The 19,281-nt window shown below is 30.8% G+C and overlaps 1 long non-coding RNA gene across 1 annotated transcript; it reads right to left on the bottom strand.

The window, feature by feature from the left end:
* Positions 1-14,665: 14,665 nt before the first annotated feature.
* On the bottom strand, positions 14,666-17,483 carry LOC139520671 (uncharacterized). The gene is made up of 2 exons (XR_011663937.1): positions 17,387-17,483; positions 14,666-15,589 (listed from the first exon to the last, which is right to left on the bottom strand). It is a non-coding gene; the product is annotated as an uncharacterized lncRNA (long non-coding RNA).
* Between the last annotated feature and the right edge of the window lie 1,798 nt (positions 17,484-19,281).

The raw sequence follows: 19,281 nt of genomic DNA, 5'->3' as shown, positions 1-19,281 counted from the left end.
TTAGTGTATTGTAATGACACTGCAGTTGAATTAAAGTATCTTATTTTCTTTTCCTATGTGTATGTCTGACAACAGCAAATCCGAATCCTTATTGTAAACGTGACGAGAAAACTTTTCAGGATGAATCTTAATTCTGCAGGGTTTTTTTTCAAAATGTTGAGAATTTTACACCTAAAACGTAATTTGCATAAATTGAATTAGCATTGGAAAATCGCAAATAATAATTTTTTTTATCAACTCCTCTTGTTGGAAACATGCTTAGCTATGGCTCAGCATATATTTAAAACGAAATTAAGCGACCACCCGTGAATAACACTGTAAAAATTTAATTTTACATGTACCAGCAGCTTACACCTATATATTAGTGAATTCGAAACAAAAAGATCCATTTGTACTATTTTTGAAAATGGTCTTTATCGTACAAGTGCATAGTCGAAACTGTGACATTCAAAAATGAAGACTTAGCTCAGAACTGCCAACTCTTGGTTTGGGAAGAAAGTGGCATTACTAGATATATTTTTTTGTTGTAAGTATCTAAGAAATCATGCACAAGGCATTGATAGTTGTATGGATAGTTTCAAAATTTGATAGTTTACAGAATGACGTGTTTAGAAAGACTAGACAAATATAGGTGGCCTTCCATATAACCAACTCATTACAGATGTTTTAAATAGAAATAGTAGATTATGACTAGGTACACGATAGAGTAATGTTCTAATTTAGTACCGTTTAAAAACCAAGCACATCTTAGAACTTGAAAATCAGACGACGCCATATGGCATTTCAGTTACTAGCGACATTCTGAAACCTTCAGATGTAATAGAAATCAAATTTCAAATAATTTTCCTGTTGTTTTCTTTGTAGAAAATGAATCAAAAGACAAATGAAATCTATACATATCAAACATTGTTAAGAAAATAGACAATGCTAGTGCTATCGAACTTGCGGACAGAAGAAAAATACAACACTTAACGGTGTTAGTGAGAGTCGATGTGATTTATTAAAATCATGTTTTCATTTTTAAATAGTACAAACGATGTGATGGTGAAGTTGGTATCTTTACTGAAATGTAACATTTTAAGACTATTGTGCATACTTCACTACATAACAAATTCATTTTACTTAACTTTGCTCAATATATCATGATGTTTGTCTTTACAACCATAATGGTTTGCCGTACCATAATTCATTTGTGTTGACCGGTTCTCAATTTATGATAATTTGAAGGGTAATAACTCTTTTCTGTGATAATACGATCGAATTGTTTGACTGCTTCTACTGATTTTTAATTAATGCATTTGTGTTATTATACTTGTAGTCATACATTTGTTCGATCATTCGTGTTGTTAAGACTTCTGCATTCTGCTTATTAAACTTATCGACATGTTGTCACTTTTTTTATTACAACAATCGTTTCCTATTTGTATCTTGATTTTTAAGAAAGTATGTTAACTTGTATGTTATTTTGTCTCTACGGTGGAGAGTTGTATCCTTTGCAGTTATACCACATCTTCTTATTTTTTTATTTATGTTTTATGTTTTTTAAAGTAAGTACTTTTTCTTTCCTTGGTTTTAAGAAACATAACATAATTACTTCAGTTTTTCCATATGTAATCAAGATATTGTGCTGTGAAACAATCCCTGTAATACCTTGCCTTAATAAGTAAATGAAATAGACGTGTTCACGTGTTGGCATATCACAAACTAACATAAAATAGAAATAATTATTAATTAAAGGAAAGAATTTTATTTAGATGTTTGCATGTCTGTCTTATGGGCATTCAGATTGAAAACTTCATTTCTCGATGCTAAGTAAAAATGTATTACAGCAACTATATAAATTTAATTATCTAAATGTTCGTTCATTTTCAGTTCTCTTTTTTTTTTTTGCAGCTTCCGGAGTAATCTGAAAAATTACAAGGAAGTTACATGTACATTTATAATATTATAAAATATCACGCAGAACTGAAAAATGTTCCTTTGTTGTAAAAAAAAATAGAAAGTGGTAATATGAATTAAATTATTATTATTTCACAAGTTTTCGGTCGCGATGACTAACTAATTGGTGGCCAGAGAAGTTTTTACTTCGTCATAAATCCCTCATGTCCATTATTGTTAATTTAACTGCCATATGATCATTGGTCTCTTAGCAGATCTTGTTGGACACATCTAGACGCACTCCATTTCACTGCTTCAGAATAGAGGACTATACATTCTTGTTAATATTTCCAAAGAAGAATAAATCAAACATTGTCAAAACGTCTAAAACGATGGATAATCGACAAAATGTCTAACTTTATTTTTATTTGGGTGTACGAAAACAAATATTCTCAAATGTTTGAACTTACTCAATTGCTAATTTGTTTGTATCTGAATGTCTTATTTGTCAACAGAAATTGGTATACCATGTACCTCCATACTTGTTTTGGAACTGGATCACAACGATTTGCATGTACAACGCACTGCGCACTGGGATCTGGTAGTATAAATATGACAAATGAGTAAAATAAAGTTATTTATAGAAATGTTTTTGATTATATTAAAAATACAAAAAGGTTCATTGTATATCTAGTGAATAATCTAAAAGTAGAGATCTACACAGACACATTCATCTTAAAGTAGAGATCTACACAGACACATTCATCTTAAAGTAGAGATCTACACAGACACATGCATCTTAAAGTAGAGATCTACACAGACACATTCATCTTAAAGTAGAGATCTACACAGACACATTCATCTTAAAGTAGAGATCTACACGGACACATTCATCTTAAAGTAGAGATCTACACAGACACATTCATATGTTTCTGTTCTCATTGGATCTACACAGACACATTCATATGTTTCTGTTCTCATTGGATCTGCACAGACACATTCATATGTTTCTGTTCTCATTGGATCTACACAGACACATTCATATGTTTCTGTTCTCATTGGATTTACCCAGACACATTCATATGTTTCTGTTCTCATTGGATCTACACAGACACATTCATATGTTTCTGTTCTCATTGGATCTACACAGACACATTCATATGTTTCTGTTCTCATTGGATCTACACAGACACATTCATATAGACACAGACACATTCATATAGAGATCTTCACAGACACAGTCATATGTTTCTCTTCTCATTGTTTGATTAACTTGTGTTTAATCCTATTCGTGAATTCGAAGGAAATTGAATATGTTTAAACTAAAAACACTAACAGTAATCAAGACTCACATTTGCATAACTAACTCCCTAATTCTTTGGTAAATTGAGAGCATAATATTGAAATTTTCATTAAGAGATTTGCGCATTTACGACAAAATGCTAGTAGAACTCATATTGTGAATGTTTAATTTTTTCTAAATTATTGCTATGTAGCTACATACGCTTATATTCGTACTATTTCTGCGCTGAGTAATATTTTGAAACTTAAGATTCAAAATACCAAACAAATCTGTAAAAATAAGGTAAATAGTAAATAGTTCAGTTAAAGTGCACAGAACGAGAAATCGACTTTAAGATGAACTGTATATAATCATTAAAATCTACTGATATCTTCTGTTTCGAATCACATTGCTAATCAATTGTTAATGAATCTTTCGTGCATAACATTGATTCAGTTGTGTGGCTATTCCTCATTGTATAGCGTTTAAGGAGAGCACGAGAGTTAATAGGTGATTGAAAAAGATAAACCAACATTTCTATGAGTTATTTATGATCCTAAACTATAGCATTAGCTTTCACTAAATCAAATTTATTAATAATTGTCCTATAATTATAAAAGCATGTCATTTTAAAGAATTTAAAGATTCTATCAGTTCTTCGTGAAATTGTTCCAATTTATTTACGACGTTGAGTTCATTAGGGTTTAATTCACATCGTATATAAAGTCCATAATATCCTGAGAATTAGAAACCAAATTTATTGTAAAACATTTATTCGTAAAAAATCGACGTTTTCTATTGAAAGCTAAAATGTTCTAGGTCTAATTTAAACATACTGGACTAGTTCAACTTGTTTATTCTGAATAAAAAATGAAATATGATTTATTGGTTACTGTCAAAAGAACACTGATGTACACAGTTAATTCCAAAAAATGTTTTATTGGAAATCCCACAGCTTTAATTTCTGATTTCAAAACTAAGCCAGGAAGTTCGAAGTAAAAAACTCTTAAAAGTTTATTTTAATTTTAATGGTATATTGTATATTGATTAATTGAAAGAAAAATTATATTTTTCATTAACAAAGCAACTGAGCGAAACTGTTTATTAATGTATGGCGGTCAATGTAGTGCATGTCAAATGCTTTTCTGGACTTAAGTTCATTAGAAATCCTAAATGCTTGCAGTTTATTGAAATGAAAAAATCATCAATAATACTTAAAAATAAAATCTGAGAAACCAACATAAAAAAGACCTTATAATGAATTAAAAAAAGATTTCTTAACTTAACATTGTAACACAGTTAAGATTCAAAGTATTTTGACCATACTTCGAATGATATTATATTTAACAAATGATGAAAGATATCCAACCAAACAACTTAAAAAAAAAAAAAAAAAAAAAAAAAAAAAAAAAACACTTTTTAAAAATTATGAAAAGTCGGAATAATAGTAACAGTAGATACAAACATGTTCGTAAATGTGCTATAAATTCTGTTACCATTAGTTAAGTGAGATAGATCTGAGTGAAGTGAGTTGACATCATGTAAAGCTCTAGTGAGTTCCCCATAACCTTCATTTGTCATTCAATAGTTATATGACATTATCATCCAACGATGTTTGATTGGTGTCTTCCTCCTATTCCCACTTTTTAAAAATTCTATTCCTTCTATTCCCACTTGCAAATAACAATAGATGTTTTGATAAATAATTTGTTTTTATAACAATCAGGGTTAATTAGAATTTCACCTAAGATTTACCTGTATTTTTTGTTTTAAAGCATAACATATTTGGTACACTGTTTGGGTATAATACCTTGTTTATTTGTAATATGTTTCTTTCTTCATCAAATTGATACTTAAAAATAGAGAAAAATTATGATAAATAGATTGGAGTTAGATTTATTTTTAAACTTTTGAATTTGTACTTAAAAATGAAGAAAAATTATGATAAATAGATTGGAGTCAGATTTATTTTTAAATCTTTGAATTTGTAACTTTAAAAAATTGTCTGCTTTACTAATAAATCATGATATAAATAATATTATAACCAAGTATAATCTTATATGTATATATATATATCTTTATTCTCACAAACCAAATTACAGAAAGGTATAGAGATAATTATACATATTTCAATACAATTACATAAATAAATAATGTATGAATGTAGATAGAGGCATTCACAATTGTTCACTCAGAAAAGTTCAATTTGTTATTGATCTCCTTAATAAGTTTACAAAGTTCGTTCAGTTCTGTACATTTTGGGGAATTCATGATCATTAAGGTAGTTACATGGTATACCGCCATCTTGGATTGTACAATCACAGTAAAAAGTCGGTCTAGTTATTTGCCTAAATCTGCAAATTTGGAGACAGATTTGCAATTTAAAGGTTAGACTGTTAATGATTTAAAGAAAACTTGGTAATTTTTTGTATAATTAAAAATATTTAAACAAATATCATTTTTTTTGTTTTTAGAATCATTTTTTTCAAATGGGCCATTTAAGGGAAGATAACTCTTTTAGTAAAAAATTTATACTGGACTGATAGGGAAATTTTTTCTTTTTACTTTTAGCAAGAAAACAAGTTCAGTGACACCATTTTTTCTTTTTATTTTCTTAAAATATATTACAAAAACTATCTTTTCACAATTTATTTCAAAATTCTATCTCATAGAATTTTTTTTATGCACACAAATGTGTTTTTCCATGAACAATCTAACCAAATTTAGGCAATTTTCAACGACATATAGCTTGAAAAATAGCACGGTGACCCATACTTTTTATTATATTTTTGAAAAGAGCATAGTAAAATCTTCATTTTGGCTAAGTATAAGAAAATTCTGTTTCAAAAAATATTTACTTATGATCTACCTTAAGTCATAAAACTTCAATGTGTTTGTTCTATTTCTATAATAATAATTGTAAAATATAATACATTGTTTTCTATAATTATCGAAAGCTGAACAATTAAAAATGTAATGGTATTCATCACCAATGGCATCTGAATTACACAACACACATTTTCTGTTTTCTCTTTCTATGTTTTGCCATCTTCCAGTTTCTTTTGGAGATTTCATGTTCAAAGTTCCAAATTTAAGAAATAAGGATATCTGCCGGTCATCCAAAATAAATGTTTCTCAAACTCCAAAGTAACTTTAAATAAACGATAATTTAATGCTTTTGGTGATTCCTGTTGGCTTAAGATGTGGAATAAAAGTATACTTTAAAATATAATTACTTGGACCAATAATCAAAGATGTAAAATAATGGGTGAAAACTGTTAACTTTACTTCATTATTTATCTTGTTTAAAAAAAAACCAGAATTTAAACAGATGCAAAAATAACTTATTACCTGTTCTAATAAAAAAAACCTGGTCAATTAACAGTTGATTAAAAAATGTTTGTACAGTATAATCCTTTGTTTGCACAAGTTTTCCTTCTATTCCCACATGAAATTTTACCTTTTCTTACCAGATTTATAAAAAGTGGGAATAGAGGGAATGAACCTAATTGGTCAATCTCTGTTATAAAACTGCATGTTTGCCGTGTATTAATTACTTTCGATAAAGCGAAGATAATGCAATTATACAAGCTGTACTAAATCCATAAAACAGCCGATTTTTCTGTAACTGTTTAGTCAGATTTTTTTTTTTCAGACAGGCTTCTGACGTACTCATTTTAGATGATAGAGCTAAAACAATGTGATACCTAACCAATGAACGTAGAAGTTTCATTCGTCAGTAAGATTTAAAATGGTCCCTCTGTTTACATGAAGACGAAACTGTTATGCGATTTTTTGTTATCTAACATTAACTAAATACGGTATGTGTAATTTGCCATGCAACTCTTTGGGAAATGAGGGCATCCGATGAAGTTGAATACATAACACGTGTCGTTTCATTTATTTCATTTACAGTTTTTTTTTAAATGTTTGAATAATTATCCAAATCGTTGCTATCATTGCATTTAAAAATGACATGAATTTGCTGTCGTAATTGATTTTATGCACCTTTTGAGCATGTTTTAGTGAATTTTATGCACCTTTGAGCATGCTTTAGTGAATTTTATGCACCTATTAGCATGTGTTAGTGAATTATTGTTCTAGGTCAGTAATTGACTGTACCACAACTGATGAAAACGAACATTACAAATCAATGTCAGTATAAGATAAGCATGCATGTCCGTCTTTCTTCATCCTTATGTGCAGACAGATCTTCTAATAATTTCATCAGACTTGTTATAAATAAAAGCTCGAAGTTATTTTATTTATTAACGCCAATACCTTAGAGAGGAAACTCATTTAGATTTATAGATAAAGTAATCAACTATTTGATGCGTTATATAATCATCTTCATACGGTTAACATATCAAAGCAGGAATGTTCCGTGTCAATAGCCATTGCCTTACGCCATTTATATAGAAATGTTCCGTGTCAATAGCCATTGCCTTACGCCGTTTATATTGACTTTTGATTCCCAAGACTGCTGTTATGATCTGAATATATTTTTTTCAAAACTGCCAATTAGCACTTTTCTATAGCCATTTTCATCGAATTTGTGTTTTATATAATATTCTAACAAGTTGTATTGACATTCACTCTTCATCTGAAATGATAATTGCATGCCATTAAGTAACAGCATTTCAAATGATAAACAATATCAATTAGAGCTCAAGTCTTGTTCTTTTTTATGGCGTTGTCAGTTTCTTTTCGACTTTTGAATTTTGATTGCCAGTTTGGTACCCTCTCCTCCACACACACAAATACCCACAAGAAAATAAAATAAAGGGCTGCGCTTTAGCGCATGATACGCCCGTTGCTCTTTTAACTTGTCTTTTATGCTTTAAATGAATTTATATGATCAACTAGAAATATATATACAAATCAAAAGGGATGTTACATTAATATATTCACCAACGTTTCATAAAATCCCCCTTTTTTAGGTATAAAAATTCATTACTTAAGAAAACGTAAAATCTAAAATTTATAAAAATGGAAAGGGAGCTTATGTCAATAGATATAAACAATTTATCAACGTTGCATAAACTTTTGTGAAAGTGTTAGTTATTGTCCCAAAATTCGAAAAGCCCCCCTTTTTTAAGCATAAAAATTCATAACACGGAAATGTAAAATCTGAAATTTATAAAAATTGAAAGGGAGCTTACATCAATAGATATAAACAATTCACCAAAGTTTCATGGACATTGGTGAAAGCCTTTTTGAGTTATTGTCCGAAGTGTTGAAAATCCCCCTTTTTTTATGAATAAAGCCCCATAAATCCAAAACTTAAAATCTGAAATTTATAAAAATTAAAAGGGAGCTTACATCAGTAGATATAAACAATTTTCCAAAGTTTCATGGACATTGGTGAAAGCCTTTTTGAGTTATTGTCCGAAGTGTTGAAAATCCCCCTTTTTTTTATGAATAAAGCCCCATAAATCCAAAACTTAAAATCTGAAATTTATAAAAATTGAAAGGGAGCTTACATCAATAGATATAAACAATTCACCAAAGTTTCATGGACATTGGTGAAAGCCTTTTTGAGTTATTGTCCGAAGTGTTGAAAATCCCCCTTTTTATGAATAAAGCCCCACAAATCCAAAACTTAAAAACTGAAATTTATAAAATTTGAAAGGGATCTTACATCAGTAGATATAAACAATTCACCAAAGTTTCATGGACATTGGTGAAAGCCTTTTTGAGTTATTGTCCGAAGTGTTGAAAATTCCCCCTTTTTTATGAATAAAGCCCCATAAATCAAAAACTTAAAATCTGAAATTAAAAAAAAACGAAAGGGAGCTTACGTCAATAGATATAAACAATTCACTTAAGTTTCATGGAAATTGGTGAAAGTGTTTTTGAGTTATTGTCCGAAGTGTGGACGACGGACGGACGGACGGACGGTACGACGGACGGACGGACAGACGGATGGACGGACAACGGTATACCATAATACGTCCCGTCTAAAAGACGACGGGCGTATAAAAACCCAATATACATCAGCTGAACAATGCTAATTCCAAATATCACCGTTCATATCCATGTACGATAACATATCCGGGACACTCGACACGTATTTCTTGTTAAAAATACCAATGCAGACCAAACTTTTAAGCCAAATAGGTTTTTAACACATCGACATTCTAAAATATCAACTGCAAGTCACATTATATATGACGCGGTTTGTCAAGTGAACACGCTCGGTGTAACTTAAAATATAGGATATTTTTACTAGTGTCTACAAATTGAAAATTAGCGTTGATAGAGACAAAAGATATACATTCACTTAGTCTATAATTGTGAACTATCTATTATTTATAGTATATAAAAACATTCCAGCAACTCCTGCAAAAAAGGGACGAAAGATACCAGAGGGACAGGTCAAACTCATAAATCGAAAATAAACTGACAACGCCATGGCTAAAAATGAAAAACAAAACCAACAGACAAACAATAGTACACATAACACAACATAAAAAACTAAAGAATAAGCAACACGAACCCCACCAAAAACTAGGGGTGATCTCAGGTGTTCCGGAAGGGTCAGCAGATCCTACTCCACATGTGGCACCCGTCGTGTTGCTTATGTAATAACAAATCAACACTGCAACAATACCATGCCCGTTCTCTCTCTCATTGCGACATCGTTGAATGCATGCACAACGGATGCCGCTACTACTGCAATTGGAACATTTGACCCTTCCAGTGCACAAAAAGTCACTCAAGGATTTTGATGGGGTTCGTGTTGTTCTGTCTTTGGTTATCTGTGTAGTGATTTTAACTGTTGTTTCTCTTTTTGTCGTTTTTACGTCGTGCAATGGTGATGTCTGGTTTACTTCTAAGAAGTTGTATATTTTTGGTTTATTATGAATAGTTATGAATGTAAGCTGAATAACTTTGCTTTAAAGCTCCGCGCGTATAAAAAAAGGTATAACAATAAATAAATAAATCCTGAAAGTTATAAAGCTTTTTAAAATATTGTAAATACACTAAAAGAACCTAACGAAACTATTGTCTTTACAATCTAAAAAGTGGTTCGTACTAAAACGTTCAAACTAAAACATAATTAGTCACTTAAAAAGACTACTTCTAATAGTTTGTAAAATGAAATTATTTCTACTAATGCTTATATTCTTATTTATTATCATTGCGATTCATTGTAACTCAGAAGAAACCCAATTATAAAAGCATACTAGATAAAACAATGTAAGTATCTTGGCAGTGCTGATTAACTCGGCAATAGAATAACTTCTATGACCACTTGTTCAGTAGAAATATTTTGTAATCGGTGAAAGGCAATAAATGTATAAATCCGTAACATTAATCTGTCTACCATGTCCTTCTCTATCATACTTTATGCCATAATGATATTTCTACAGGTTGATACTGCTAACTTTAATCGTCCTACCATGTTGTATTTAATCAATCTCTATTACGTAAACTGCATGTCAGTCGTGCATATATTGCTTAATATCGATAAGCAAAGAAATATTATTCCTTCTAGAATTACTGATTATTATGTATATTGGATGTAAATTGTCATTTCATATGCCACTTTAAAAGATTCAAAGGAAATTGTAAATATCATATAGTGATAATAAATGTTTATGAATTTTATTATTCTTGTGTCATCTCTGATTTTTTTTTTTGGTGCACAGTACTAATTAACAAGACTAAACATGTGTTTTAGTTGTTCATTAAAAAGTTGAAGCCTATATGCAATAGGTTATTTACGGATTGTCAGAAGCACAATTTTGTGTTTAACGTACCAGACATATAGTTGCAGCATAAATTCTGAATCATATAATAGAAAGTAGAAATTTTAAGGATGCAATGAAAACCATGGGAATATGTATTTATAAATGAATGTAGTGTATTTATGTCTTTATCGTATCTTTATATATTTGCTAATCAAGAATGCGTATTACTGCATGATTTCTCATCCGGAAACATGGATCGCCACGACCTAGATATGATTACGGGTGAATGACCTAGATCAATATAGTGTTTCGTTTGACAGTTTAGAGTTTAACCTTAAAACGAATGCACTGAAATCCATAGTAAAGTAGAAGATAATTCTGAATTATTCTGCTTCTGAAATCAAAGATACAATATGTCAGAATAAAATTGTAAACTTGTAAGTAAACAACAAGTCACAGGTTGAAAATGTATGTAGACATGATTGTCCTAGTAAGCTTCAATGCTTACATTTTCGTCATTTGAACTCTAGTTGATGAAATAATATCACATCTCCATTTTTATATTGAAGTTTTACCAGTGATTTGTAATTTTTTTCGATTATTTGTTTTTATTCATTTTCTCGTAAAGTAGTTGAAATAATGTACATGACGGCTTCGCAAAATATAAGAGTAAAAATGAAAAAAAATAACCAAATACTAGTATTAATTAAGTACTTTTATCATGCAGTAGTGAAATTGTTTACAGAAAACATAAAAACTGAACGCTGAATTATGAGACGAACATGAAATTAATGGTGAAGTTAAAATTGAAAATAAAAAGTTATCCAAAGGATGAACTTTTCTATAATGATCTCCCGTCCATTCAATTTAATTGCACTGCGGCAGATATTTCAACGAAATCTCATCATTAATGCCTTTTACCTGGCATAAACATTGTATTGTAGTATTTTATGGTAATACATTTTCTGATTCTTGTAAAAAGAACTATAGAAATCTGCTTTTTGATTTTGGATGTTTTTCCGTTGTATAAACCAAAAAAATAAGGCATCCATTACATCAAGTCTCCATGGACTGGAACATAATCAACATGTTTTTTTTATACCACAATAAAGCACTTTTTACAAATGATAATGTCATTTGTGAGCTTGTTTTATTTATTACAGCTATACCAATATCTTTCCTTTTTATAATCGAATTTCTTTTTCCAATGGGAACTGCATGTTATCAGAATTTAGAGTCACTTATATTTTTTTATGAATAGTAATTTGCATGAGTTTGAGGACCAAAAAATGAGACGTGTATTTTTATACATTCATTTCCAATTGTTCATTTATGTATTAATAACTGTATCAATATGATTGTTCGCTACCTCAGCAGTTTCCTTTATTTCCACTTCGTGATAAATTACAAGTCAAAACCTATATTTTTTTCCCATAAACTACAATTTTAAAAGATATTTTGGTGTTATGCTCGCCCAACCTCCAACATAAATCCCATCTCTGAAAATGTTGAAAAAGATTAATATATAAAGCACATGTCATTTCCAAATGTTTCCTCAAAAATGAAAATGAAGCATTTCTCAATTGACCAAGCACATTCTGTTTAGTCTTCTTTTTGGGAAGTCACACATTGTTGTTCGTATACACAGGCACTTGTCTCAGATTTGTTCCCCTTATATACCTGTTATATTAAGGTATATATGCAAATGTATATGGGGAAAAAATCTGAGACGAGTGCCTGTGTTTCTATACTATGTATTACTATGTATTGAATGACATTACAATGCTAGCCAGTGTTTTAAAGTACATGTATTCCATCGATTGCCGTTGCATGCAAGGCGATGATGTATGACATCAATTTAGTTTAAAGCTTCATCAGTTCAGAAATGACCACTTAATGTCAATATGTCATTAGGTGAATCACGCGCCTGCAGGTAAAGTACTACACGTGCATAATTAAAAACATGAATCATCGACGACACCTGAGAATAATGGTGACGTTGATTGATAGTTAAATGATTAAGCAAAATTGATTTTTCGGAATAATCATCTTGGGACGGGTCATCTTTACGTCTATAAATATGTTTTTCCATAATTGAATTGTGCACACAATGCAAATTATACTGTTGTAATAGAAATATTTAGCATCAAATTCCGAAAGATTTTTCTATTAAAACGACCAACTATCGTGTCTGTCATGCAAATGATATTGTAATTATTTTTCCTGGTATTTTCCAAGTAATGAACAAGTAAAAAAACCGGTATGACAAATGTCAAAGTCAAAAACTAGCTGAGATTTAAAGATTGGCTGAATAAGCTTAGAAAATATAAAATACGTGGGTTCATAACTAAAATTGTCAAGACTTCATAAAATATATCCACGTCCACTTGTATTTTTGTTCATCTGATTATTTAAGCCTTTTTCAACTGATTTTTATAGTTCGTTCTTATGTTGTACTGTTATACCACTGTCCCAGGTTAGGGGGATGGTTGGGATCCCGCGAACATGTTTGATTCCGCTAACATGTTTAACCCCGCCACATTATTTATGTATGTGCCTGTCCCAAGTCAGGAGCCTGTAATTCAGTGGTTGTCGTTTGTTTTTTGTGTTACATATTTGTTTTTTGTTCATTTTATTTATTTAAATAAGGCCGTTTGTTTTCTCGTTTGAATTGTTTAACATTGTCATATCGGGGCCTTTAATAGCTGACTATGCGGTATGGGCCTTGCTCATTGTTGAAGGCCGTACGGTGACCTATAGTTGTTAATGTCTGTGTCATTTTGGTCTCTTGTGGACAGTTGTCTCATTGGCAATCATACCACATCTTCTTTTTTTATATTAAAACAAGTGACCAGATGTCCATACAATAAAAATGTTCAGCGGAACAACAAGCTTTTGATAGATTGATTTCTGCATGTTTTGTCAAAGAGAACATTATCCACTATGAAGGATTCTTGGTTCTTGCCATAACAAAATTGCTTTACGTCCAGTGATAATTATTTCATGCGTATTCAAGACGAGATAAAATAATGCATGCTTTTGAAGAATGAAGACATGTTGATACATAGTTACATGTTTAAGAAATATATAAGGTGGCCAAACCAGTTCTTGAGGTGAACACTAAATAAAAAATAATAATCTGGCAGCCTGCTAGACGACTTAATTTGTTTAAAATTGGTAAGGATGAATACTGTTACATACTAATTATTGTAATGCAGTACAAGCTAATGCAAATATTTGCCACTGGATGTTAAGCAATCAACAATCAATTTATTGATTGGATGCACTCACAAAAAATACTATCAGTATCTTGTTAATTGCTGCGGACAAAAAAGACGCACAGGTCAAAAACTACCTGCAATTCCAGAGGCGTATTTAGGGGGGCAGGGGACCCGGGCCCCCCTTTGAGAAAAAATGTTGGTTGATTATATAGAGAATCACTGAAGCGTCACAGGAGCGGGCCCCTCTTAGGCAGCCAGTGGGCCCCCACTTGTGAAAAATTCTAGATCCGCCACTGAATTCAGTACGGACGTATATGCAAACAAAATCATACTGCAAAGAAATTCTCTTAAAATGATATTTCTCAACATTTTTGTTCAATAGAAAACCAAAAAAACATTTGGAATAAGACATGTTCTTAAACAGATCTGATTATCAAGTAACAATAATAATGTAACTTTCATCTCCAAAATTATACTTATTTACCGAGTGCCTCCGAATTCCTACAGATTTTCAAAGATGGAGGTGAATGTCCGACAATAATTGATACAAGAAATGCGGACGTATAAAGAAATGAAATAAAAAGAAATAGAGAATATATTTTAATCTTTTTGAAACAATTTAAATCAAACGATCAACACCAGTATCATGTACGGACAAAAATTGTATTTTTCAAGAAATGATTAACTCTCAGTGGTTATTGTTCATGTGGTAATCTAAATTGGACTTTTGATGGAATTTCTTTCCACAAAGAGAACATTGCCAAGGTGTTTCCCCACTATGAAGTCTTTCATGGTTCTTGACATGACTCAGCTGCTTAAATCTATAGTTGCAATATTTGCATTTGTAGGGTCTTTGATTGGAATGAATGCGCATATGCGCGGCCAAGTTATTCCGACCGCTAACAGAACGATAACATATTTTGCATCTAACGCGTGCTTTTTTGGTTGATGTTCCTCTCTTTTTGTCAGCTGCTGGTACACAGTATTTTTTCTTATTAGTTTCCTTCTTGTATTCAAATCTGTTTGGAACGTCCATATCTTTTTGTTGATTCTGTTTAAGCCCAGATTCTGATTTTATATTTAGGATTTGACTATTTTCGGAGTCCTCTGTTACATTTTCCTTTGACACACAATTGACGTCTTCATTTTTGTTCCCAATGACAAATGCAGGTCTGGTGATTGCTCGATGGCCATGCGATTCCTGAATAGCAGAAAAATAGGTATGGAACGATGTATGACGACAAAACACTGACCAGCGATTAAATAATTCTCCGCAGATTGGACATGAAAACATTTCAAGTTTCCTGGTGGTCACATTAACACGTGGTTTGTCATCATTGTTATTCATGTCCTTGCAGTTGGTCAAAGTCATACATAGTTTATGATTGTACAGATCGGCACGTCTAGAGAAACCTCGTTTACAAAATGGACAGCTCAGAATGTATTGTCCAAGACGGATGTGCATTATTTCTTCTTTTGTTTCCATCTTTTATCTTAAAATATGTTCGATTCTAAAACAAAATACATTCTGTTATTACAAAAAAAATTATGGCACCACACCATGTGTTGTGTACAATAAAGCTATACCTACTATATACGATAGTATACATTCAGTTGAATCTAATGGAAGTTATTTGGGTTTAGTTTTAAAGTTACAACTTTGTATTAAACTAAATTAATTATGAACCAGATATCTGTTAAATTGTGAGTTCATTGGACCTTCTTATAGGTAAAAAATGATAAATCAGTGCCTAATTTTTCAAAAATAAATCACAAATTGAATATCTAATTTTCAAAATCTTTTAATAAGTTAAATATGTTTCCCGTTTAAATTAGAAATGTCCAGAGATAAATATGTAAAGTTTGTCGTTTGGTTGCTCATTTGAGTTATTCCTTTCTGATAAATATTTGCCTAGTACCATATAATTTAATATGCCTCAAAGAAAGATTCAACTATTGTATTCTATTACATTACAATTACATAATATTTTCTGTAAGAACAATAATCTTTAATAATTTAATAATGTATGAATTAGGATTACATAGTTGCTTTATTGGATGGATGGGCTGACTGTTTTGGGATAGATCACACAATGTTCAATGGTAATTTGTGTTGTGATTTCTTTCCTTTAACAATATTAAATTTCAGTTGCAAGAATATTTACGTTCTGCAAGAGATTGGCATCATGTTTACTTCTATATGCATAACTTGAGGTGTAAACTGCTGCCCTTAGAGTGTGTAAGACTCGTTTGGCGTTTTAAACATAACTAAAAGTTTACGTAATGTGCAAAAACTTACTCTTGGAAAATTAAAAAATTGTGTGCGTGATTGAGGGTAAGAGAAAAAAAAGCAAAACATGGTTACATATGTATTTTCGATACTGAAATAAAAATATAACTTTTTTTTCAATTCTGTTGAATGCTTATGTACAAACAGATTATTTCAATTCATTTTAATGACTTTGAAGGATCGAACTCCTTTTATATATACTCAATGCAATGCAATTAAGGTTCATCATAACCTTTTTCGTAAATTTGGCCGTATTTACACCACAAATTTTATTCCCGAGTACAGACACATTTTTTTGTGTGCACCTCGAAATTTGAGCATGGCTGGACCTCGATAAATGAAATTCAAATACATTTAAGAATATTTAAAATTTAACTAGATTTTGTTTTTTCTTTTCATTCCTGCAAATAAAGTAAGTTGAGAAAGGGGTTCGAGAAGCACGTCTCATAACATGGATATTGCTTTAGTTTAAATGGACGATAGATGGACAATATACAACTCCAAACAATGAAATTGTGTGTTATCTTATTTTGCCATCTTCTTCAAACTGAAAAAAAATGCACGTCAAAATCCAGGTACATTTTTAAAGTTAACTTTTTTATATCTAGGTCCAGCTATGCTTTAAAACTTTCACAGATTTTACAGGTTGTCTGTACTCAGAATAGAACACGACAATATTTGTTAATTCTTTCAGATGAACCTTGCTTCATCTATTCTTGAATTTTCACTTGTTTGTGCTTTAAAGATGTATAATCTTGTGTGTTCCTGCGTTTTGCGTTTATCTTGTAATGTTTGGTTGTATGGTGAAACAATATGTGGTATTTGTGTCAATAATGTGTGTGTTTGAAAAAAGATCCAATACAGAAATTTCATTACAAACAGCTAGTATGTACAAAACATAACTGATATATCTAAATTAAACTATGTTTCTCTCTATTTAGGAGTCAACATATCATTAAGTTCGTTGCTGGTGCAGGTTTTTTAATTAAAGTAGTTCAATAAATTACATTATACATACCAGTTATCACGTACGAAATGTCAACTGAAATCAAAACAGGGTCAACTCGATTAAGTTTACTGTCAAAGTCAACAAAATGTTTTAATATATAAAAAAATAGGTTTCCTGTTTTCTATTCAGCTTCACAAGGACTCGGTTAGCAGATTAAAAATTTGTTTATCAATGGGTTTTTTAAAGATTTTTTACGATACGGATATGGATAGTAAACTGCACATAGCTAGAAAACAAAGAAATATTTATACCAATGTTAAAAACGTTAATAATTTAATGAGGCCCCTCATGGGGGGGGGGGGGGGTCCTAGTAATCACATAATCACAATTTTTTTGACAATATAATCACATAATCATTAAATATTTGCTTATCTTTAGTAATCAAATAATCATAAACTAAAAATACAGCCCTAGGTAATCAAATAATCATGAAATATATGGCTTAATAATCAAATAATCATTAAAAAAACGGCCAAGTAATCACATAATCAAAAACCCCATGAGGGCCCTCTTTAATACAAATAGACAGGTATTATACGGAAAAAACAACAACATTGTCAGATAAGCAAATTTTAATCTGCTAAACGAGTCCTTGTGTTCAGCGTTTTTATATTGTTTTTAGTTTTGCTTTTTATAGATGGCTGAATTCAATAAAAAAAGAAAAAGAAAAATGTCGAAACTCAAAAAGACAATGCGAATTCGTTTGTTATAGGAATACGCCCTTGCTATCTATTCCATCAAAAGATATATTGTTAAGGGACGATATATATATATTGTTATTCAATTTGCATCTACAGTTTGTTCAAACTTGAAGCCATTTAAACATCTGTCAAAAGCATACCTAGCTATCCTAGCTTAGGACAGAGTCTCTGCTTAGGATTGCCTAAAGTAAAACAATAGTACAAAATAGAATGAATAACCATTTCAAGTGCGGTAATTTTTTTATCTCTTTTTACAGAAATGCTGAATTATTTACTTAACATGTAGAGACTGTGATAACGAGACTTCTGTTTTATCCCATTCCATTGCTGATTTGTCTCTCAGAAGGGAAAATAACAAACCTGGAAACTTAGTAGTAAACTGATAATAATTTAGTAACTCCTATAATAAGTTTGGTGCATATTAAACAATATTGTATAAAGATAATATCAACTTATTGCATAATGCGAAGAAATTGAAATTGTAGAGCTCTTCAACAGTTTTATGCCAGATGCAAAAAAAAACCGGTTGATTATTTATGAAATACTGATCTAATATTGTATTTATACTGCAGAAGTTATGTATAAGTCTACGATTACTCGTATACTTGTTTTACATTCCCTTTTCCTCGTGATGAACATGAAATTGGTAGTTCCAGCTGCACGATAGGAATGGATGAATTTTCACACTGTTCAAAGGGAAATAACTTTAGAACTTCTTTTTATAAAAGAATACAATAAACTACTTTAATATTAAGACCACAACACAAACTCAAGCTCGTGTTTTATTGATTCCCTTGGGTGTTGTTTTGTATAGATAATAAACTATGAAACAATGAAAATAGATCAGCAAGAAAATGAACTCTCTGTCAGCAGGAAAATGAACTATATGTGCTTTAATTAACAGTACAATAGAGGACGAAATGGTGAGCTTATAAAATATATAAAAGACATATGTACCCTTGAAAGTGTTTCTGTCAAAATTTGTATCTGTAATCTTAATGTCGAAAATAAACGAACTACCAAACACAAGCATATATACATGAATATATATAGTATTTGGATTAGATGTAAGATATTTTGAGCAAACGTGCAGCGAAAAATATTTCAAGATAAATATAGATATAAGATGTGCATGTGGAACTGATTTGCTATATGTGTAGTGCGTTAAGCTTATCTATCAGTCTGGTATTCGAAGCGTTACTA

The sequence above is a fragment of the Mytilus edulis genome, chromosome 4 (assembly GCF_963676685.1).
Source record: "Mytilus edulis chromosome 4, xbMytEdul2.2, whole genome shotgun sequence".
Lineage (NCBI taxonomy): Eukaryota > Metazoa > Mollusca > Bivalvia > Mytilida > Mytilidae > Mytilus > Mytilus edulis.
This window is presented reverse-complemented; position numbering and strand designations above follow the sequence as displayed.